Here is a 25,310-nt window from a genome sequence, read left to right on the forward strand (position 1 = left end):
TTATTCCGATACTTTGTTTTAATTGCCACGGGTGTTGAAAATCGCACAAATAGTTACTTGAAAAAGGCAAATATAAATGAAGAGCTTCCCGTGATACACTAAGATACACTTTGAAATATTTGAACCAAAATGAAGGTTTGTCAATTATAACAAAGTATTTGGTAGAGGAATCATGCAAAAAATAATTTGGATTTATTTGCAAAGCATCTTCTTGAAGCGATTCAGGCAGGGAGTCTATGTTGACATGAAATGGATCAGTTGACATTCTGTAAATAAAATTGTCACAAGTGTTTGGGAAGTATTTCTGGAACTCTTCAATTAGGCTCTCCAAATGGTTTGATATTTGGATTTTCAAACTTGATCCTTCATAAATGGCCTTGAAGCGTGTTTCTTCTGAGATTGGCTCTACTTTAGAGAAATTTGAATAATTTCAGGGGTTTGCTGATATTTTACGCCTCCAAAGTTGAGTAACTAAGCCTCAATCACAATGAGTAACTACTATATTTGAGTCTCCACCCTGCTGTTTTAGGTTAAGGCTGTTCAACGAGTCAAAGATGTCTGACAAATAAGCCAATATTACTTGGGTACAATGTTTTTTGAAGGCCATGTTTAGCTCATTTTGCTTTTGATGTTCCAAGGTGATTACTTCATCTCAAAGGTCAAATAATCTTGCCAACATGTTTCCTTTTGAGAGTCGTCATCGTACTTCTGTATGAAGTAACAGTGTTTTGTGATCACTTTCTAAATCTTCACAAAGAGTTTTAAACAGTCGAGTATTCAACGCACTGTTTTTTTAATGTAGTACTTTAATACACAACTTTAAGACAGCCATAAGTTCATTTGGAAGGGTTTTTGCTGCCAAGGCTTGTCGATGTATAAAACAGTGTATCCCAATCACATCAGCATTTTTCTCTATTACTAATTGTAAATAGCCTGAGCGAAAACCAAGCATTGAAGGTGCGCCATCTGTACATAAACTGATCAGTTTTTGCCAAGAGAGTTCATGTTTGTCAAAAAACTCTCACACTGCTTTCATAACATTAATAGCTTTTGTTGTGGTCTCCAGTCTCCAACTCTGTAGAAAAGAGTAGCTCGTCTTTCATTCTTTTGTTTTGAATATACCGAACATAAACAATTAACTGATAACATTGTGATATGTCAGTACTCAATACTCTCGTCTAGTTGAATAGCAAAAAATGGCGATTATTTTACTGCATCAACTATCTAATTTGTATGTCTTCGGTCATATCATCAATGCGGCGTTTCACAGTGTTGTCGAAAAGAGGTATTTGAAGCGGTTAATTTTTAATTTTAGAAAAATAACTAAATTTAATTTAATGTTCAACTTCTTTCGCGCCCCCCCTGATATGTCCTCACGCCCCACAGGGGGGGGCGCCCCCCAGTTTGGGAACCCCTGCCTTAGATGGATAGGTCATGTAATCAGGCGAGAGGAAGATGCCATAGTCAGAAAAGTTTTTGACCCAAAAGGGCCGATAGGACAACGAGCAAGAGGAAGACCGAGACTTAGGTACCAAGACAACATAGAAACTGATTTAAAATCTATTGGAATTAGAGCATGGAGAAGAGTTGCCAGAGGCAGGGGCAAATTATGGAGGATTGTTCTGAAGAAGGCTTTGGCTCATAAAGAGCTGTAACGCCACTCATTAATGTCACTGAATGTTTATTTAATTTTAAATTTGCGTAGCAACGAAGGGCATCTGACGTGCCACATGATGACGGGAAAAAATCAAAACAAAATTATCAGTAGTAATTGCACAAGAGCTCTGAAATTATTGAATTTTTCCCGAGTGACACTTTGATAGTTTTAATTTCACGAGCCGAAGGCGAGTGAAATTATGTCAAAGTGTCACGAGAGCAAAAATTCTATATTAATTTCAGAGGTCGAGTGCAATTTGTTGCGATTATTTCATGAATAAAACTGTTCAAAACCAAAATTTTATTGTAATTTATTTATGTAAGTACCATTAAACACAGAGTTTTTATAAATATTTGACGATTGAAAGTTCACTTTTATAATTTTTAAAACATTAATTGTCATTAATGTCACTGAATGTATTTTTTCGTAGCAACGAAGGGCATCTGACATAATATACTTAACGACGGGAGATTATCAAAAATTATCGATTTAATTCAGATTTATGTAGCTTTCTATTGGTCAGAATCTCCTATGAATGAAATAATCAACATTAATATCACAAGAGAGAGAATAAATTGAAAATAATGCGACAATTTTTCGAAAACTTGTTGCCTGGCAAAAGACACGAGAGCGAGCCCGCAGGGCTCGAGTGACTATTGCCGAAGGGCAACAAGTTAGAGAAACAAACTGGACATTATTTTCTTATTTATTTTAATTATCGTGTGATAATCAAAAGATTATTTTTAAAAATTCACTTAAAAAATTCGATCCTTTCACTTAAAAATTCGAAAAAGTTTAGCAGATATTCAGACGAACATACTTATCAATAAAATGAGTAAAACACAGTCTTACTCATGAAATAATCTTACCGAATTACACTCGAGCGCTTAAAATTTGCCGATTTGTATTACCATCGGACAATTTACTTAAATATTGTTCGTCGGTTCGTCGTTGTTGGTATTTGTTGCGATAGAAGTATCAGAATCGAAAACATAAAGCTTTCAGTTATGTCGCATTGGTAGCAAAAATTTATAAAATAATAATAAAATAATTTTGATTATTTCATTCATAGGAGATTCTGACCAATAGAAAGCTACAGAAATCTAAATTAAAACTGATAATTTTTTATTATTTCATTCATATATTTTTTTAAATAAGTCAAAAATGACTTATTTGAAAAGTCACATATAAGTATTTAAATTGTAAAAATTATTATAAAAATGGATAAAAATATTCGAAAAGTAATGATAATTCAGTTAGAAAACGAAGTCCCGCCATAAGAGTCCCGTAGGAAATGTTTTACCATACTTTCGTGAATTGTATGAGATATTTTCATAGGTCCGATAAACAACATCTAAAAGTAACTAAATTAGTAAGAAGAGAAGCCCAAATTTGGAGACCAATGAACGAAAAATACTTTATTTATTTGATTCCTTTTTGTAATTTTAAAATTAATTAGTGTTTAATAAAATCAAAATTTAACTCTCACGCACAAGTTGTACTCACTTACAACTTCAGTGAGAAACTGAGTTTATTTTGTTATGTACAATTTATTTGCTACGAATAAACTCCATCCACATTCACCACCACCACATAGGAGATTCTGACCAATAGAAAGCTACAGAAATCTAAATTAGACTGATAATTTTTGATAATTTCCCGTCGTCAAGTATATTACGTCAGATGCCCTTCGTTGCTATGAAAAAATACATTCAGTGACATTAATGACAATTAATGTTTTAAAAATTATAAAAGTGATGACTTTCAACCGTAAAATATTTATAACAACTGTGTGTTTAATTTTGTACTAATTGGTACTTACATAAATAAATTACAATAAAATTTTGGTTTTGAACAGTTTTATTCATGAAATAATCGCAAAAAATTGCACTCGATCTCTAAAATTAATATAGAATTTTAGAGCTCTTGTGCAATTACTACTGGTAATTGCCCGTCGTCAAGTATATTACGTCAGATGCCCTTCGTTGCTACGAAAAAATACATTCAGTGACATTAATGACAATTAATGTTTTAAAAATTATAAAAGTGATGACTTTCAACCGTCAAATACATATTTATAACAACTGTGTGTTTAATTGTACTAATTTGTACTTACATAAATAAATTACAATAAAATTTTGGTTTTGAACAGTTTTATTCATGAAATAATCGCAAAAAATTGCACTCGATCTCTAAAATTAATATAGAATTTTTGCCCTCGTGACACTTTCATTGCGACATAATTTCACTCGCCTTCGGCACATGAAATTAAAACTGTCAAAGTGTCACTCGGGTAAAATTCAATAATTTTAGAGCTCTTGTGCAATTACTACTGAAAATATTTGGATTAACCAGTGTTAGGCATCTTTAAAAACCTATACATGATATTTTATTGTATATTTTTCTAGAGAGTAGGTACCTACTTTTCTATACAATCCAAGGGATTTTAGTATCCATTTTTTTATATTATCCTGAGCCTCTTATGGGATCTACCAACGTCCATTCGGTTGCGTTAGCTCTCCATTTTTCAATTTTAGAGAATATTGATATAAATCTGAGCCGTAAGTCCTGTTTACTTTCAAGTGCGCTCGGCTCCTATTTTTATTATATTGGCCGGAGCAGTTTCTTCCTTCAAGCAATTCAAATTCAATAATTCACATTTACTGGCAATTTCTCATGTGATAAAATATACGTGAGGAAACCGGAGTATCCAAACATCAGTTTGGATTTATGCAGGGCGAATCAACAACACATGCAATTCTTCATTTTAAGCAATTGATGGGAAAATACAGGAATATAAAAATAAACCATCATAAGCTACCATTCATTGATCTTGAGAAAGTCTGTGATAGAGTTCCCTACGATGTGACAATTATGAGACGTGTGTACAGTAGGGTGGAGCGCTGTTATATGAAGAAAAATGAAATAACAATTTTTACAAACGCGGGGTGCGGAATCTACGCTACTGTGGGAAAGGATTGGAAAAGTTAATTGTCAGTTCTTTATATGTTTTGTCTCTAACATCTGCCCCAACGTGATTCAAATTTTGAAACTTGACAAAAATTTTTTTTGCATTTTTACCTACGCGGGGTGCGGTATCAATTCGCTTCTAGGATATGAATCGAAAACTTCAATAACACTTATTTCTATTTTTATCAGAATAACAGCCCCAGCGCTACTTAAATTGATATATTTTAAATTTCGCGCCAACCCCCGACCTAACGCTGCAACCAAAGAGTTATAACCTGTCACAGGAGTCGACCTTCACTCTCCTACTCAATTTCAATTATAAGTTAGTAGAACACAAAACAATATTGGCTAGAATTATTATAGTTTTCCACGATAAGTATATAACATTATTGAAACCTTATGAAGGCAGGAAGGACGAAGACGGTTACAAAGAGAAGTTTTTAAAGTTTGGTGAGGATAGCAAGAAATTGTTTGATATTGCAACTTGCAAATGTTTAGAGTTCAGAGATTGCAACTGTCCTAGAAACCGAAAGATTCCAATACCAGAACGAAATTTCTTAATCGACCAACGAACTGACCATAAAATAATGATTAATAGTTTAGATCGTGAAGCGACCAAAAAATTGAGATGGATTTATATAGATTACACCAACAAGAGCAACGTGAAGAACAAATAGTCTTGCATTCCATTCTTGGAGTACTTGGAATCCATTCCTAGTACTTCTAGACTACCTACAACTTCAAAGATACAACCGAATGTTCAACAGCCAGATACATTAAACAAAAGCGGTGAAATTGAGGACTTCCAATCGCAATCGATTATCTCCACTTCTTCACTCACAATGATTGATGTCACATTTCCGGTTGTTACCAGAACATTAGATCGTTATGGGGTTTCAGATCGTGCTGGAGTAGCAATCATTTCTGCAGCTTGCCACGACATTGGTCTCATTACTGAAAACGATTCATCACGGGTTATAGACAGAAATAGAGTTCGACGAGCTAAAGCTATCACTACTTTGTAACTCTATTCTGACATTTCTTTCCTCGAACTCTATCTATGTAAATCAAATAATGGCTGTTGTTTGTGATGGGACTGTCGTTAACCAAGGAAACGAAGGTGGCGTTATTCGTTTATTGGAAATCAAGTTTCCACCTCCACTCCAATGGATCATATGCCAACTACACGCCAATGAACTGACATTGCGTCATCTTTTTCAACATCTAGATGGCACTAGAAGTGGACCAAAAGGTTTCACAGGCCCTATTGGCAAGGCAGTTACTAACTGTGAAGTATTACCCATTGTTTCGTTTGATGCAATTAAATGTACGTTGCCCGATATTACCAAATCGACACAGGAATTAAGCACCGATTAACTATATCTACTACAAATATGTCAGTATATCATTAGTGGACATTGTGATGAAAATTTTGTGAAAAAAAAATCCTGGTAAACTAGTTCACCCTAGATGGTTGAGAATGGCTAATCGGATATTGAGATTATATGTCTCAAGCCAAACTCCGTCAGAAAACCTAATTATACGAAGCACATTTATTTTAACGGTCTATGCTCCTATGTGGTTCAGGATCAAGACTAGGCCAATTTGTATTTTTGGTGCCAAACATTTATATGATACGATAAAACTGTCGCGCTATTTGCCAAACCACTTGAAGAATGTTATTGTCCCAGTCATACAGAGAAATGCATTCTTTGTACATTCAGAGAATCTACTACTAAAAATGTTAGTCGACAACAGACAGTACGTCAGAGAAGTTGCACTCGCAGAATATTGAAGATCGGAGAGACATCATACATAGGCCTTTTTCATAATTTACGACTTCGGTCGTCACGACAAACGGTCGTAACGACAGTTAGTCGTACATTCCATTAGTCCAATAAAGCAATGTACGGAGCCTTTCACACAGAACGGCCACGACTAACTGTCGTGCCGTTGCTCCTCGCCTGTTGTCCAATGTCACTGCAATGGACGACGGTCGTATCGTGCTGTGCTATCAGTGAACCACGGGCATAAATTAGTGCTTCCATACTTAACGACAGATAGTCGTGTAGTACCACTGAATCCAGTGGCACCTACATAATGGCAGACAATATAGATGGGGAATTTTTAATTGCACTGGTACAAAGTAGACCAGTGTTGTGGGACAAAACTTTGGATGTGTATAAAGACAGAAATGCGACAAGGAATGCATGGCGTGAAGTTTTAGTGGAGGTTAACCCTGATTTTGAAAACTAAGAGGACCAGGAAAACTTGTACTTATGTACTTTATTTTACATTTAAAATATACTCGTAGATTACAAACCTGAATATTTTAGCCCATTAATTTCCAACGTTATGTAAACTCAACATTTTTAATTATATTATTTTTAATGTATCACTACTTGAATAACATTTTTATTGCTACATTTTATTAACGTAAAGTACAAATCTAATAAAATATTTTGAAATAATTATGTCATGTAATGTAATACGCATAAAGATAAAGACAAGGAGAAGAAGAAGTATTTTGATAACGATTTCCGAAGTGGAAATCTAAACGTCAAATAAACTTAATCATAGAATAAAATTGTGGCTTATCCCCAACAAGAAGAAGAGGAACACGAAGCTAAAAACGACCAAAAAGAACCAAAACCTCCACCAATTTATATAGACGGTGTAGCTGACATAAATCCATTAATATCACTTCTAGAAGAGATCGTTAAAGAGCAGTATCTCATCAAAACGGTTGGACAAGAGAAAGTCAGAGTACAACCTAAAGTAGGTGAAGCCTACACTAAAATTATAAAAGCCTTGGAAGAAAAACAAACCCAGTTCTACACGTATAAGCCGAAAACTGATAAAACCTACAGAGTCGTGTTAAAAAATCTGCATCATTCCACTGACATGGAAAAAATCAAAACAATTTTAATGGCATTAGGACACGAAACTGTAAATATACACAACGTTCTCCAAAGTCGTACAAAAAAACCTTTGCCACTATTTTTTGTGGACTTGAAACCCAAGGACAACAATAAAACCATTTATGAAATAAAAGAGCTCATGAACTGCAGTGTTATAATTGAACCACCTCGCAAGAAACGGATAATACCCCAGTGCACGAGATGCCAACAATACGGTCACACAAAAAACTTCTGTCAGCGAAATCATAAGTGTGTGAAGTGCGCGGGTCCACATAATACAGCAGAGTGCCTCCGGAAAACAAGAGACAACACAGTGAAGTGCGCGAATTGCTTAGAAAACCATCCCGCTAACTACAGAGGTTGTGTAGTGCACAAACAGTTACAACAACAACTTTACCCGAAGCTACGAGAAAAGACCAATGGAGAGAACCAATCAAACATCAGACCTGGAATATCATATGCTCAAGCAACAGTGGGACAACAGCAGCAACAAATACAGCAAGTAAGTAATACTCAAACTCAGATACCATTACAAATGATACCTCCACAGCAAAATGATATAACCGAGTTAAAAGGAATGATGAAGGACCTAATCACACAGATGGGCACCATGATGAACCTTATCACAGCCCTAGTTAACCAATTATCGAAATGAAACAGTTACTAAAAATAGCTCAATGGAATTCAAACGGACTGAGCCAACATGCAGAAGAAATAAAGACGTTTCTCAAAGAAAACAAAATAGACATCATGTTAATAGCAGAGACGCATTTTACTAAAAAGTCTTATATGAAAATAGCAAAATATAATATCTACCAAACAAATCACCCAGATGGAGCAGCCCATGGTGGAACTGCAATTATAATTCGCAGCAATATAAACCACAACGAAGAAACAAACTATGCGAAAGATCACCTGCAAGCAACAACAGTTGCTCTAAATACTGGAAGCGGTATTCTAAAAGTTTCTGCAGTCTATTGTCCTCCAAAACATAACAATAAAAAACAAGAATACTCTAAATTCTTCGAAACGCTTGGAAACAGATTCATAGCAGGAGGAGACTATAATGCCAAACACAAAGCCTGGGGCTCCAGACTAATAACTACGAAAGGTAGAGAATTACTTCAAACTATAAATCACAGTAACTTAAAGCACTTCGCCACAGGAGAACCTACATACTGGCCCAGTGATCCACAGAAAACACCAGATGCCATAGATTTTTTCGTACCAAAAGGCATTAATACTAAACAACTCCAAATACAGTCAAGCTTTGATCTATCATCTGATCATTCACCAATACTCTTAACCATGTTTGAGGGAATAGTAGGGCGACCAAAAAAACCTATAGTATGCAATCATAAAACAAATTGGGACACCTTTCAGGAACGGGTGGATGCATGTATAGATCTTAAAATTCCTCTTAAAACAACCGAGGACATAGAAGTAGCATTAAAAAAACTAACAACTTCCATTCAAACTGCGGGTTGGGTTGCAACCCCGATACAAAAAGACAGTGATAAAATCGACGAAAACCCAATCATAATAAAAGACCAAATTGCTGAAAAGAGAAGACTACGCAAGAAATGGCAGCAAACAAGGACAGCAGCAAATAAGAAAAACCTCAATAAAGCAAGTAAGGACCTAAAAAAACTTCTGTTAGCGATGAAAAATGACTCGGTTCAGGCATATCTCGAAAACCTAACGCCAACGGAAGCAACAGACTACTCACTCTGGAGAGCAACAAGAAAATTGAACAGGCCACAACAACATATTCCCCCTATAAAAGATCAACAGGGGAAATGGGCCAGAAACGACAAAGAAAAGGCCAATGGATTTGCACTTCACCTATCAAATGTGTTTAAACCAAATGAAGTAGAGAGTACACAAGAAGACATGGACGACATACAAAACTACCTGGAGTCACCTCTCCAAATGGAACAGCCCATAAGCAACTTTAAATACAAGGAAATAAGAGATGTAATTGTACACCAAATTAAACCAAAAAAAGCACCGGGCTATGACCTAATAACCGGCATTATAGTGCAAAAACTCACTAGAAAAGGAATCACAGCGTTACTACAAATTTTTAACGCAATGCTAAGGCTGAGCTACTTTCCAAATCAGTGGAAAGTAGCAGAAATAATAATGCTTCCCAAACCAGGTAAAAACCCTAATGAAATATGCTCGTACAGACCCATCAGTCTCTTGCCAATCTTATCAAAAATATTTGAGAAACTTCTACTCAAGCGAATGCAGCCAATATTAACGGAAAAAAAGCTCATACCAGATCATCAGTTCGGCTTTAGAGCAAAACATGGCACAATAGAACAAGTCCACAGAGTCGTTAAACAAATTAGCAATGACTTAGAAAAGAAAAGGTATTGTTCAGCCGCATTCATAGATATTAGCCAAGCTTTTGATAAGGTGTGGCATCCTGGACTATTGTATAAAATAAAAAAAGGTTTACCTCACAACTTCTATCCATTATTAAAATCATACATAACTAACAGATTTTTCTTAGTAAAACAGCAGTCTGAATACACGAACATCTACCACATAGAATCTGGAGTACCACAGGGTAGTACCTTGGGCCCAATATTATATTTATTGTACACGGCAGACATTACCACTACAGAACAAACAACAGTATCAACATTTGCTGATGATACAGCAATAATAGCCTCCCATCACAATCCTGCAGGAGCTACAAGAAACCTACAAACAAACTTGAACAAAATAGGAGTATGGCTAAAAAAGTGGAAAATAAAAGCGAATGAATCCAAATCAATACACGTTACTTTCACGATGAAAAGAGATCAGTGTCCACCAGTGAAACTAAATAACAGCCAGTTAGCACAAGCTGATAGTGTGAAATACTTAGGCATGCACCTAGACAAACGCCTCACATGGCGGACACATATATTCAACAAGCGAAAACAACTAGGACTTAGACTGCAGCAACTATACTGGATTATCGGCAGGAAATCAAAACTGACCATTCAAAACAAAATACTTGTATATAAATCAATTCTAAAACCAATCTGGACATATGGAATCCAGCTATGGGGCACAGCGTCAAATTCAAACTTAGAAATACTTCAAAGGTTCCAAAATAAGGTTTTAAGAATAATAGTCAATGCCCCCTGGTACGTGCCAAATACAGCAATAGAAAGAGACTTGAAAATCCCCACCATCAAAAGTGAAATAAAACGACATAGTGAAAAATATCGGGATAGAGCGAATACGCATGTGAACCCCCTCGCGAGTGATCTATTTAACACCGTAGGTGAGGTGCGCCGCTTAAAAAAATTTAAACCAACGGACCTGATAAGCAGGTTTAACTAAGTGTACTCAGAATAACAAACAAATAACGGTTTTAAATAAATAGGTTAATTATGTAAAGGAAATAATTCACTGGAAATATTTCCTACATGTCCAATGTAAATATCCGACCATTTACTTATTGTCCTTCAATATTATATATGTGACAGATTGTAAATATACTGGGAGTTAATAAAAAAAAAAAATTCCCAACTAAAATAGTAAATTGCATAAGAGACCACAAGAAAATAGCTTCAGAACAATTATTATTTTTTATGTTATTTAATTACAAAAGATTAAAATTAGGATTTTTAGTAAAAATGCTTATTTTAAAGATATGTGGCTTACCTTTGTTTATTAAACGCTTTTATTTAGTTCAATAGTTTGCGTCAAATCTTTAGACGTTAGTTTGACTGCCTTTTCTTCAATGCAAATTAATGAAAATTTGCAGACATATGCATTCGCAGGAACAATACACGAATAGTCAATAAATTTTTTTTTCATGTTTATTAATTGTTTAAATAAAAAAAAACAATTTTAATGGAAAACGCTTAAATTCTCTTGCTTTTTACAATGTAAAAACTTGAAACTTTTATGGATTGTATAGCTAATGATATGAACAATACATAATTTCACTTTTTACGTTAATTGTTTACGTTATGCTTCATTAGTAAACAATAAAGTTTCAAATTTTTTGCCGATTCCGACTACTTTTCATGTTAGTACATCATATATTTTATACATATTTTAATAAACATGACGATATATTTTAATGTTTGAAAAGTGTAAGACTAAAAAGAAAAAATAAAAAAATATGAAAAAAAATTTTTTTTAAGAAATACGTTTCTTTAGTTACGAGTGACTAAAATTAAAAATATTATAAAAAAATCAACTAAAAAGCAAAAAATAAAAAAAATTTAAAAAATCTAACACATTCGTTAAAGAAAAGCGTGGGGCGAAAACCGTTTATTCGATTAACACGCGCCACGCTTTTCTTTGACGGATGTGTTAGATTTTTTCAATTTTTTTTATTTTTTGCTTTTTAGTTGATTTTTTTATATTTTTAATTTTAGTCACTCGTAACTAAAGAAAAGCGTTTCTTAAAAAAAATTTTTTTTCATATTTTTTTACTTCTTATGATAAACTATAGTGAAATTTCATGTTACTTCCTGTCTTAAGCAAAATTCTATGAAGTATACAGAGCTCTAATAAAACTATAATAATTCAATAAATCCTAAGAATTTTAATCCCTTAGGCTTAGGAGATAAGCGGGAAAACCCATCGTTATACCTGCCATGTAATAAACTAATGTTGGTCTGCAGAAAGTCCAAATGTATTATATTGTTGTAAAATAGTACCGGTACAATACATTTGTCTAAATTTAAATACGCACCAATCACATCTGCAGATGTTCAAAGAACTATTTCTACGTATAAATAATATATTATGTATAAATAATATATTATGAATAAATAATAAATTTTTACCCGATTCATTCTACGCCCTGTGCTATCTACGACAATAAGATGAATAACTGTCGTAAAGTATGAAAGTCCGATGAGCATGACAAACGGTCGTACGACCGTTTGTCGTGACGACCAAAGTCGTAAAGTATGAAATTGGCCATAGGAGCCTTGCATATTTTCCAAGTACCTATTTTAAATATGGATGCTGATGATTACATCGATATGATAGATTGGAAAACCAAGACAACCTCCACTTACGAAGAATTTAAGTACCGAAATGATATCTCAGGCCATCATAGGCCATGACGGAAAAATTCCGTGTCACACACAATCCTCTGAAAGGTGTGTCAAATTAGTTACAGAAGCAAGTTCTGCCCTCTGTGGGTCACAGAGGAGAGACGGATTCATTAAGGATAAGCTCAAATCATGCCGTGTGATGCCTAAATTTGATACTAAGAAAGACTATCGTTCACAATGTTATATTGAATATTTTTCTTTTTTTTTTTTCTTCATATAGTCCTACTAGCTTAAATAAATGAATAAAACATTATCGTTGTTACACAACTAACACTTAGGACCTTCATATCTTACCCAGAAAAACTTTATGATACAGTAAAACAACACTGTAAATTTCATTAAGATCGGTTCAATAGATTTTGCAAAATAAATTTTGCAATCCAGCTTTCGCAAAAAAAATTCATTTTTTCAAAATGTTACAGGACTGAAAATAAAGCAAATAGCAAGTTGAATTTTTTTTGCGTATAGAAGTGAACTGTACGTTTCATTTGCAATTTGCAAAATTAAAATCCAGTAACTACCAAGGCGTCAGGATTTTTTTTAAATAAACATTAATTATTGGTGCTACGCGCATGACAGCGGATAGTTTGCTCTGATTGGGCATTCCAATGACCTTTGATAATGATTAATACATTTTAATTTTTATTACATTTCGATATAAATAAATAAATTTGTTTATTGCAAAATAAAAACACATACTCTATCCTTTGAAATACCACTTTTTTTTAGCAAAAACTTTCTTTGTTCATATATGTTACCTTAGAGCAGACGTCGGCAACTTTTTTAGTGTAAAGAGTGAAATACTAAATTAAAAATTCATGGCGGGCGCCAACTATTTTTTGACCTAACATATATATAAATATAAACATAAAAAATATACGTTTTGAATTTCTTGTCTAAATTAACAATAGTTTAAGGGCGCATTAAAATTTATTGAAGGGCGCAGTGGCGCCCGCGGGCGCCGCGTTGCCGACGTCTGCCTTAGAGAATAAAAGTTTATTATTTTTAAACATATGCAATTGTTTAAACAATATTTCACAAACAATAATAAAATTAGTTTGATTTTTGTGGAATTACAATATTAAAATACAACAAAATATAGAGTAAGAAAATAATATATTAGATAAAGATTGTAAGAAATTTTGGTGGAAATCAACTTGTGTGAATCGAACACAGCTGTCCTGCGCGTAGCACCAAAAATTAATGTTTATTTAAAAAATTTTCTGACGCCGTGGTAATTAATCGATTTTAATTTTGCAAATTGCAGATGAAAGGTACAGTACACTTCTATAAGCAAAAAAAAATTCAACTTGCTATCTGCTTTATTTTCAGTCCTGCAACATTTTAAAAAAATGAATTTTTTTGCAAAAGCTGGATTGCAAAATTTATTTTGCAAAAATGAGCATCAAGTTAGCTAAACACCTATCACAGATCGATTCGAAAGTAGGTGGATAATTTGCCGCTAATTAGTCGTTAATTAGTTGTGAAAATACCGATTTTGTCGTTTCTTTTTTTTTTATTTTTTTAGGTGCTTTGCTAACTTGATATAAAGTTAGCAAAGCACACCTCCGAAAAATGACTTTAGAGCGTTCGTAGGAGAATCGGAATAGGATTAGTTTTTGCCGCTAATTAGTCGCTAATTAGTTGTGAAAAAATTAATTTTCTAAATTAATTTTTTTTTTTGTTTTTTTGGGTGCTTTGCTAACTTGATATAAAGTTGGCAAAGCACGCTTCCATAAAATGATTTTAGGGATTTCGTAAAAGAATGAAAATAGAATGAGAATTTGCCGCTAATTAGTCGCTAATTAGTTGTGAAGAAATTAATTTTCTAAATTAATTTTTTTTTTGTTTTTTTGGGTGCTTTGCTAACTCGATATAAAGTTGGCGAAGCACGCCGCTATAAAATGATTTCAGAGTTTTCGTAAGGGAATGAGAATAAAATGAGAATTTGCCGCTAATTAGTCGCTAATTATTTGTAAAGGAATTTTATTCACAAAAATTTTTTTTTTGTTTTTCACGGTGCTCCGCTTACTCGATATAAAGTTGGCAAAGCACGACTCCATACAATCATTCTAGGGTTTCCGGAGAAGAATAGCAATGGAATAAGAATTCTTTGCTAATTAGTCGTGCATTAGTTGTGAACACACCAATTTTGTCGTTTTTTTGTTTTTGACGGTTCTTTGCTGACTTGATATAAAGTTCGCAAAGCACGCATCCATAAAATGATTTAGGTTTTTTTGTAGTAGCATGAAAATAGGATCAGAATTTGCCGCTAATTAGTCGCCAATTAGTTGTGAACAAATTGATTTTCTAAATTAATTTTGTTTTTGTTTTTTTGGGTGCTTTGTTAACTTGTTAACTAATTAGCGGCAAATTCTCATTCTATTCCCATTCTTCTACGAACGCTCGAAAGTCACTTTTTGCAGGTGTGCTTTGCTAACCTTATATCAAGTTAGCAAAGCACCTAAAAATAAAAAATAAAAAATAAACGACAAAATCGGTATTCTCACAACTAATTCACGACTAATTAGCGGCAAATTTTTTTTCTATTCCTATTCTTCTACGAAAACCCTAAAATGATTTTTCGGAGGTGTGCTTGCCAACTTTATATCAAGTTAGCAAAGAACCCGAAAAAACAAAAAAAAATTAATTTAGAAAATTAATTTCTTCACAACTAATTAGCGACTAATTAGCGGCAAATTCTGATCCTATTTCCATGCTTCTTAAAAAAAACCTAAATCATTTTATGGATGCATGCTTTGCGAACTTTATATCAAGTCAGCAAAGAACCGTCAAAAATGAAAAAACGACAAAATTGGTATTCTCACAACTAATGCACGACTAATTAGCAAAGAATTCTTATTCCATTGCTATTCTTCTACGGAAACCCTAAAATGATTGTATGGAGTCGTGCTTTGCCAACTTTATATCGAGTAAGCGGAGCACCGTGAAAAACAAAAAAAAATTTTTTTCTGAATAAAATTCCTTCACAAATAATTAGCGACTAATTAGCGGCAAATTCTCATTTTATTCTCATTCCCTTACGAAAACTCTGAAATCATTTTATAGCGGCGTGCTTCGCCAACTTTATATCGAGTTAGCAAAGCACCCAAAAAAAACAAAAAAAAAATTAATTTAGAAAATTCATTTCTTCACAACTAATTAGCGACTAATTAGCGGCAAATTCTCATTCTATTTTCATTCTTTTACGAAATCCCTAAAATCATTTTATGGAAGCGTGCTTTGCCAACTTTATATCAAGTTAGCAAAGCACCCAAAAAAACAAAAAAAAAATTAATTTAGAAAATTAATTTTTTCACAACTAATTAGCGACTAATTAGCGGCAAAAACTAATCCTATTCCGATTCTCCTACGAACGCTCTAAAGTCATTTTTCGGAGGTGTGCTTTGCTAACTTTATATCAAGTTAGCAAAGCACCTAAAAAAATAAAAAAAAAAGAAACGACAAAATCGGTATTTTCACAACTAATTAACGACTAATTAGCGGCAAATTATCCACCTACTTTCGAATCGATTTGTGATAGGTGTTTAGCTAACTTGATGCTCATTTTGCAAAATCTATTAAACAGATCTTAATGAAATTTACGGTGTTGTTTTAATATATCAGAAAGTTTTTCTGGGTAAAATATGAAGGTCCTAAGTGTAGCATAAATGGTTGAAAAACGTAAAATGCGAATACTTGTTTTTGTATGGTTTTTTTCGCATTTGTTGCTATTTTGCAACAAGGGTGACTATTTTTTAAATTTTTAACCAATTCTATATTGTAGGAAATTTAATTATGCAACTTTTATGTCAGCACAACTTTTCTCAGAAATGAACAGTTTTAAAGTTATAATCAAAAAACCAATAAAAAAATCGAATTTCTCCTTCATATTTTGACATTTTGATTATTTAAACAATCTTCCGGAAAATTTTGAGTGGGAGGATAACTCAAATATTATTATTTGAGTTATTTTCAAGCAATTTCTGCAAAAAAATTTGAGTCACCTCTCAACGTCCATCTCAAAACAGATGCGCCCTGGACTAAAATGTAGGTACTTGTTCAAATGTTCAAATGATTTTTAATATAGTGTCATATAAATGCTCGATTGGGTTTCAATCTGATATGGGCTGTATGGTATATATCAAATTCGTTCGCCAACTCTTCTGTGGACGAAAGTTCGTTAATCTCACTTCTCTATGGGAAACGTTATGCCAATTAGAACCTTCTACAGAGCGTTAGTTTTGATGGTGGCGGCATAGTGATATAGATTGGAAGGATGACAGCTGGCATGTACACTGAAAACATTTTAGAAGATCATGTTTTGCCATTTTGTCAACCATACTGAATATGACGGATATAGTGCTATTGCTCGATAACGCACGTCCTCATGTCGCTAGAATAGTGAATACTTATTTTGATGAGATTGAATTTAAAAGATTATATTCATCATATGACCCATATCATATTTAAATCCGGTCGAATGTATATGACACTTTAAAACATCGCATTCGGAAAAGAAAATTTCTTTGAAAGATTCCTGTGAAGATTTAATCCTATTGCTATGACACTGGGAGGACTAAGGATTGCAGCACAAAATATTTCACTTTCCATGATAATTTCAAAGTATTCAATATTGTTGTCCATGAATGTACAAAGGTACAAAAAAAATTGAATTTCGCGACGAAGATACAACGTTGAACTATGCAAACTATCCGGATATTGTAACAATCATTAAAATAGGACGGCTCCGTTGAATGGGACCTGTGAAAAGAATGAAAGAAGCCGAAATACCAAACAAAATAAGCAACAAATATTTGTAGGAACAAGAACAAGAGGAAAGAGGAAGCTTACATACATCGAACCAATAAAAAATGGTAATATATCTACCTTAGAAAAAAAGCAGGAAAAAGATCAGAATGGAGAAGAATTTTGGAACAGGTTAAGATCCAAACAGGAACTGTTGAGCCAGTACCTAATGAAGATGATAAGTTAGACATTGTGTTAGAAATTGTGTTGTATTTGTGAGAGCTCTTTTCAGTTTTTTTTTTCTTCATTTCGCCTTCATTTTCATATTAAACATATCTATCCCCTATTCCTATAATTTACAAAAGGTGCGATAAATCCCTTGCCGATTTTTATGTGGTACTTTTACATATATAGTAATAGTGTGTATTACTATATTTATAAATTTGTATTTATTTGTGAAAAACATAAATTATTAGTATCTATTGTATACCTATTTGAGATTTGTTAAAGCAGTCAAACAAAAACTGAAAAATTTGGGCGTTAAAATATTATTCTAATGTAACCTGCAGTTCATTCATAGTTGCAGTCATTAATTTTTTAATTAAAACTAAAATATTAACAATTTGGTATCGCAAGTACATATTGTCTTTTTTTGACTATGACATTGACAGTTTTTAATTAAATTTTCCAGAGTTACAACTTCGCAAAACGAAAAACTAGAAAACGCGCATGTTTCGCTAGTAAAATATATTATACCTAATATTTACATTCCAGAAACAGCGATCCAATTAATTTTTACATCCCTCCTTCGGCGCGAACTGTCACACAATATCAAAAAGTCAAGGACACACGCGAATCACACGGTGTCACATCCCCAGAGAGCAAAAAAAGCGACGTCGTGCACGACACCCACTAACCGATATCCGCTGGAGAAGGCGTCCGTAGCGAACTCAGACGGAGCTGGTATTGCCACTACTGAAAGCCCCGATAACACCGCAATTCGACGTTATGTTGTTACGTAACCGATGTCGGGTCGTGGGGGACTCCCACGAGGTGGGGAGAGAGGTCACGGCGACGCCGACGTCGACGCAAAGACGACGACAACGGCGAGCGTCGGAATTCTCGTGCTTGCTATTAGATGCTTCCTTCTGCATGGCACCCGATGCTCTTGCTCTTGTCAGAGGATAAGATCATTGGAGGACCTGCAGGTCGCGGTATAGCGAAACGATAACTAAAGTTTATGTTGACATAGGTTTAAAACAGCTTGCATGAAATTAATTCCAGACTGTATCTCGCTTGTTATTTGGTGCGTTTAATTTAAGCAATAAGTCCTTAATATGTATTTATTTATTTATTTATACGCACAACAGGCTGCTAAGACCTTTTATAAAACATAATCATAAAATTAACTAATAATAATTTCCTTAAATTACTTTTAATGGGCAATAAGCCAAAATTTACCAAAAAAAATGATTTTATTAACGTTTCGAAGCCCATATCGGGTTTCGTTGTCAAAATACAAAATACTACTGAAATAAAAAAAATGTTGTTGGTAAGTAAAAAAAATTCTTCTAATAATTTATTTAATCTGACTCATTTATATTGGCAATTCAGACGTATATTATACATTTTAAAGTAGAATACTTTAAAATGATATCACCAATATTTATGAGTTGCGTTCCTGGGACGACTTTACTAAAAGATAGTTCATTCGATTACATGAAATCAATCCCAACTCAAGAATATCCGTCACAAAAAAAAATCATAGCATGTAATCGTAATAAGGATTGATTTCATGTAATCGAATGAACTATCTTTTAGTAAAGTCGTCCCAGGAACGCAACTCATAAATATTGGTGATATCATTTTAAAGTCTTCTACTTTAAAATGTATAATATATGTACGTCTGAATTGCTAATATAAATGAGTCAGATTAAATAAATTATTAGAAGAATTTTTTTTACTTAGCAACAAAATTTTTGTTTATTTTAGTAGTATTTTGTATTTTGACAACGAAACCCGATTTGGGCTTCGAAACGTTAATAAAATCATTTTTTTGGTAAAATTGGGGCTTATTTCCCATTAAAAGTAATTTATTATAAAAATGCCACAAGAAAATAGCTTCAGAACAACAATAATTATCTTAAGCAAAAATCAACCTTAAGTTTAATTCTTAACTACTCTGAAGAACCTGATGAACAATATTTCTCCATTCACTTCTATTGTGTGTTTTTAGTTTCCTTGTCATAACTAGTTTAGGCATCCTGTTCATTGCCATTCTTTCTACATGTCCCAACCATCTGATCTTTTGTGGCTTGACGAACCTGGTGATGGTAGGTTCTTTGTACAAAGCCATTATGTATGTATGTACACACCGATGGATTAGGCGTCAACGCCCTTTCGGTAAGGATCTATGGAGAAGAATTACTGAACCGCAAGCCCGTATCCCTTGCCGTACTGCTCCCCCATAGGCCGATCAGACACCAGCTTATTCCAGTCTAAGCGTCAGATTCTATTAGAATTTTAATCGGATGCGTTAACATTTTTTATTTTTCTGTTCACCGGGCCTGGAATCGAACTCACATCGAACTCGCAAAGCCATTAACTCGTTAATTCTTCTCTCCCACCCGTCTTACCTCCTCCGAATACAGGTCTCAATGTTTTCCTTTCCCATCTTTCCAAAGTATCCCTCTTCCTTCTTGTTTAATGTCCATGCCTCGCAGGCATATTTTACTGTCGGTCTAGGCGAAACTCAACCTTTTTCTTTCCTGTAGCACATAGTAGCTATTGCCACAGCTTGCGGGCCGCAATCAAGATGAAGTAGTACACAGGGTGTTTCATTGGGAAACGGAAATACTTGAACGGTGAATAGAGGTAAATAAGGCAGTTCTAGACATACTAAATTTATTTCTCCACCGACTGTATAACAGAGTTAGAGGGTGTTTATCGATTTTGCAATATGCGGGTGTTTCTTTCTGGACCCATAACTTTAGAACCACCGTGTATATTTTTTTGATATTTGGTACACATATGTCAAATTTAGAACCCAAACCACCCAACTACTAATCACAAGAAAAATTTAGGTCCGGATTAAACAAAATTATAAATCTGTTGTGACCTTGAAACAACATCCTGTATATTGAAATTTTCAAAACCCGTTTGCACATTTCAAAAGAGCTTTAATGGAGCTTCCATTTTTTGCGCAGACAATTAAATGACTTTAATTTTGAAATTATGTGGAAATTTTTAAGAACTCGAACTTTCAAATCAAAAATTTCGATATAATTTCAAAATTAATGTCATTAAATTATCTGTGCAAAAAATTGAAGCGAGCAATTAAACTTAGTTTTTTGTGATCTTTTCAAATGTACAGAGGAATTGTGAAAATTTTAATATAGGTACAGGGTGTTGTTTCAAGGTCACAATTATTTTTAGTATTTAGTAAATAAGTATTGATTATTTTTAAAATGAGTATTTGTTCATTAACTTTAGTAATTTATTATTAAAAGTTAATAATACCTTGCTTTTTAATCAGAGTTCTTAAAAATTTCAATACAATTTAAAACTAAAGTCATTAAATTGTCTGCCTCACGCCCAAACACGCCTCAATCATATCGGCACACTATCAAATAATTTGAAAAACACTTGAAATTTGACAAATAATTTTATCACAGGGCCATTTAGTTAGCGTTTGGGCCGCATAAAAAACGCTAGAGGGCCGCATGCGGCCCGCGGGCCGCAGGTTGAGTATCACTGAGTCTAGAGTCTAGAGAATTCGGTATGAAAGTAGATTTAAATGGTCCAATATGCTGAATTATACAATAGTAAATTCTCCCAGTTTTTTAAAATACGATTGTAAGTGATGGAATTGTGTACATTTATTTAGTAGAATATGAGTACCTATCTATAAACTAACCTACCCAAGACAAAACAAAAAACAAGACAAAAAAAAATATATACAAATTATTCCACAAAAGATATAATCAAACTATTCCACACGGAATAAAAGCGACCTATTCCACGTCGGAATAAAAAAAATATCAGTAGTACAAAAAGAGAACAAAATTTCGAATTCTTATTCTTAATTTTTGGCTTCAATACACTCATTCTTTTAAATTAGAATCAGTACTAAATTATGTCAAACTGACAGTAGATCTTTTATTGGAATAAACTTTTTATTGGAATAAACATAGCAATTTACTTTCGTACCAATTTTTGTTGTACAGTGGACAATTCGATATAATACAAGTTTCGAATTGTTCTAATGCCCTGTGTCCGTTTCTTCTCGATAGACGATAATAAATAAATGTTGAAGTCGTGGAGTAAAAAAATTGTTCTATTGACAGCTACTGAATTATAACACTACAGTTGTTGGTTAGGTAAATTTTTATAATAGATTACGCTCAAAGAGTCCGAATCCCCTAGTTTATAAGTTCACTAATAATGTGCGTATCAGCATAAGGTTAATGTTTTTACCATAGTAACAAAAACTTTGTACATACTTTAAATGCTGATAAATATAATTTAAACGAGGAAGTATTGCAACACTATTTGGCAATTCATGCAATTTGCCGAAAGTTGAATAAACTGGTGATTAAACTATTCATCGATATGTTTCACAATAATAATACACGGTGAAACTATACAAAATTAGGAAGTAAAGATTAATGTGAGAATATAAATTAAGGGATTAATTTGTGATTGAACATATTGGCCACTATATAAAAGATGCATATATATGTTATAGTCAAAGCCCGAATTTCAGGCACTCCTAGGTTTGACTAGGCAATCCTCAGGTCTGACTGACGGTCTTAGTCAAAGCCCGAAATAAATTAGAGTTTCGGCCTTTGACTAGTCAAACCTAGGAGAGACCAAGTTGGTCAGGCAAAGGTCGAAATTTAATTTTATGAAATCGTTGTTTGACTAGTCAAACCCCGATAAGCTATTAAAATGTCGTAATTTGTTAGATTAGGTTTAATAAAACGTACTTTTTTGATTTTAATGTTTATTATTTTTATATTGTCGTAATTAAAATAAAAAAATTAGTGTTTATTCTCACATGTTGATGCATTATAGCATTTAGAGTTGCACAATTCGTTACACCTTTTACACTTACATAGTTTTAAAGAGCATTTCTTATTGCAGTAGCATTTTATAAAGCCTTGTCCTCCAAATTTAGAATATTTTGTACAAATTTATCTTTATAGAGACAGCTTAACATCTGGAACATCTTCGAAATTAAGAAAATTCTCTTTGCATTCTCTTATTTGATTTCTTGAAAAACGTAATTTGGTTTCACTAAGAATATGAATTTTATTTTGGCACAAACATATGGAATGGGAATGTCATCGTCAACTGTGAAAGAAGATATTGCAATCGGAGAAAAAACTAAGGATCACCATAATACTAAGGAAGCCCCTGGACCGTCGTCACTAGGAGAGGAAGAAAATTGTCAAACAATTCAGATTACTTCTTCAGAAGTGGTTTGTTGTATTTGCCAAAAAGAGAGCTCTGGCGCACATACGTGAATATTTTGTAATTAGGTGGTACATGTTGTGTGCGCTGACAGCACACTTGGTGTAAACTATGAAGGCTTTGACAGAAAATGTACATGCATGCGTTGTGCACAGACAGAAAATATTAAAATAAATAAAGGAAACTCGATTGAAGGTCTTCATGCCCAGGATAATGCTATGAATCAATTAAGTGAAAAAAATTTCCTTCAATTTCAATCGGAAAAACTGTTACAATACCTCTCCCCAGCTGTGATAGGGCAAAAGGAGATGCTCGAAATATTTTGGATATCATACAAGATAAAACAATTGACGTTTTATATAGAGTTGGTACGAAATTAGGAACAATAAACACACTTTTTTCAAGAAATCAAATATGCAAAGAGAATTTTCTTAATTTCGAAGATGTTTCAGACGTTAAGCTGTCTCAAAGAGAAATTAGGACAAAAAATTCTAAATTTGTAGGAAAAGACTTTATAAAATGCTACTGCAATAAGAAATGCTCTTCAAAATTATGTGAGTGTACCTAAAAGGTCTAACGTATTGTGCAACTGTAAATGCCATAATGCCTCAACATGTGAGAATAAACACTATTTTTTTTTATTTTAATTGCGAAAATGACCCCCTCTGTGGCTCAGTGGTAAGAGCGCCTACCTTTGGATCGAAAGGTCCGAATGGTCGTGAGTTCGAATCTCACCAGGGCCAGAAAATTTTCGTTTATTATAAATTAATAAATGAAAATAGTTTCTGTCCTTGTGGGATCGGTTCTTACCGGAGCGACCGCAGACGTTCTAATACAATTAGCGTCTCTTTGCAAAGACAATGACGTCGACTTTGCAAAGTAACAAGACACTTACTCAACACACACACTACACATAACACTACGTACCTGACTGCAAAAATTTACCGTACCTACCATGCCAATGGCCATTAGTTGTCGAGGCATTAGCTAAATAAAAAAATTGCGACAATATAAAAATAATAAACATTAAACTTAAAAAATAACGTTTTATTAAACCTAGGGCCGCTTGTTCGAACGCTAATCAACAATGATCATTATCAAATAATTAATTACTGTCAATGTCAACTTTAAAAACATAATTAATTACAATTCTGAGACTATAATCAATTAATATAACAATAATTATTAACATAATTAATAATAAATCTCATAATTGTAATTAATTATGTTTTCAGCAACCCAAACAAAGTTGACATTGACAGTTTTGGTGACAGTAATTAAATATTTGATAATGATCATTGTTGATTAGCGTTCGAACAACCGGCCCTTAATCTAACAGATTGCGACATTTTAATAGCTGATCGGGGTTTGACTAGCCAAACCCCGATTCCATAAAATTAAATTTCGACCTTTGACTGACCAACTTAGTCTCTCCTAGGTTTGACTAGTCAAAGGCCGAAACTCCTAATTTATTTCGGGCTTTGACTAAGACCGTCAGTCAAACCTGAGGATTGCCTAGTCAAACCTAAGAGTGCCTGAAATTCGGGCTTTGACTATAACATTATATACAGCATATATGCTCCGTAATGAATGATGACTGCGAGCATTGGTCAATCAATGCTCTCATCAATTGTGAGCTTATATCTAATAACAAAACGGTTAAATAAAACAGTTATACCTTGTTCACTTATGTGTATGTATTGTTGATTGTTCCCGTTTTCCCATATCACTAATTTCACTGTATATGTGGACTGTAAGCGTATAGTCTGTTTTTTTGTCAATCTGTTCTTAAATTCACTGTTAGTGCAGGCCCAGGAAGTATTTGAGTATGCAAAACCTGAGGACCAGCAACTATGTTGGGATTCTTTTACCTGAGACCTTGAACAATGAAAAACTTAATCTTGCCGGAAGGTGCGATGGTGCCTTGTTACCCCCTACCCCCCTATGTTACGGGCAGATAAAAAGCAATCTTTCGCAAAAAAACTTTTTTTTTTTTGTATTTTTGGGTCATTCTAAGCATGAAATGTTGTTATAAGTTTTTTCGTAAAATGCATAGTTTTTGAGATAAACGCGGTTAAACTTAAAAAAAATCGAAAAATTGCAATTTTTGAATCCGAATAACTTTTGATTAAAAAATAAACTAGCAATTCTGCTTGCAGCATTTGAAAGTTCAAGCCAAATTATACCGGTTTTGATTATTTGCATTGCTAAAAATTAACTTTTTTATTGTTAAACAAAGCTATAAACAAAGAGTGTTTGAGCGTTTTGTCGCATGTCCGCCGCACCGTGCCAAGGAAGTCTTACCTGGTCGGTTCCATGGTCGGTTCCGTTCGGTTTTAATCCTTGGCGCGGTGTGGACATGCGACAAAACGCTTAAACACTATTTGTTTATAGCTTTGTTTACCAATAAAAAAAAATTATTTTCAGTAATGCAAATAATCAAAACCAGTATAA

The 25,310-nt window shown here is 33.6% G+C and overlaps 1 protein-coding gene across 5 annotated transcripts in view; it reads right to left on the bottom strand.

The window, feature by feature from the left end:
* Window positions 1–25,310, bottom strand: part of LOC114338265 (colorectal mutant cancer protein) — a 619,539-nt gene that overhangs the window by 492,849 nt on the left and 101,380 nt on the right. For 3 of the 5 annotated variants that reach the window (XR_007698823.1, XM_050654065.1, XM_050654061.1), the window contains exon 1: window positions 18,138–18,363. The exons of the other annotated variants lie outside the window; for them this stretch is intronic. The gene's annotated coding sequence lies outside the window, so the exon portion shown is untranslated. Of the gene's footprint in view, window positions 1–18,137; window positions 18,364–25,310 lie in introns of those variants that run through there. 5 annotated transcript variants of the gene reach the window in all.

This window comes from Diabrotica virgifera, chromosome 6 (genome assembly GCF_917563875.1).
Source record: "Diabrotica virgifera virgifera chromosome 6, PGI_DIABVI_V3a".
Lineage (NCBI taxonomy): Eukaryota > Metazoa > Arthropoda > Insecta > Coleoptera > Chrysomelidae > Diabrotica > Diabrotica virgifera.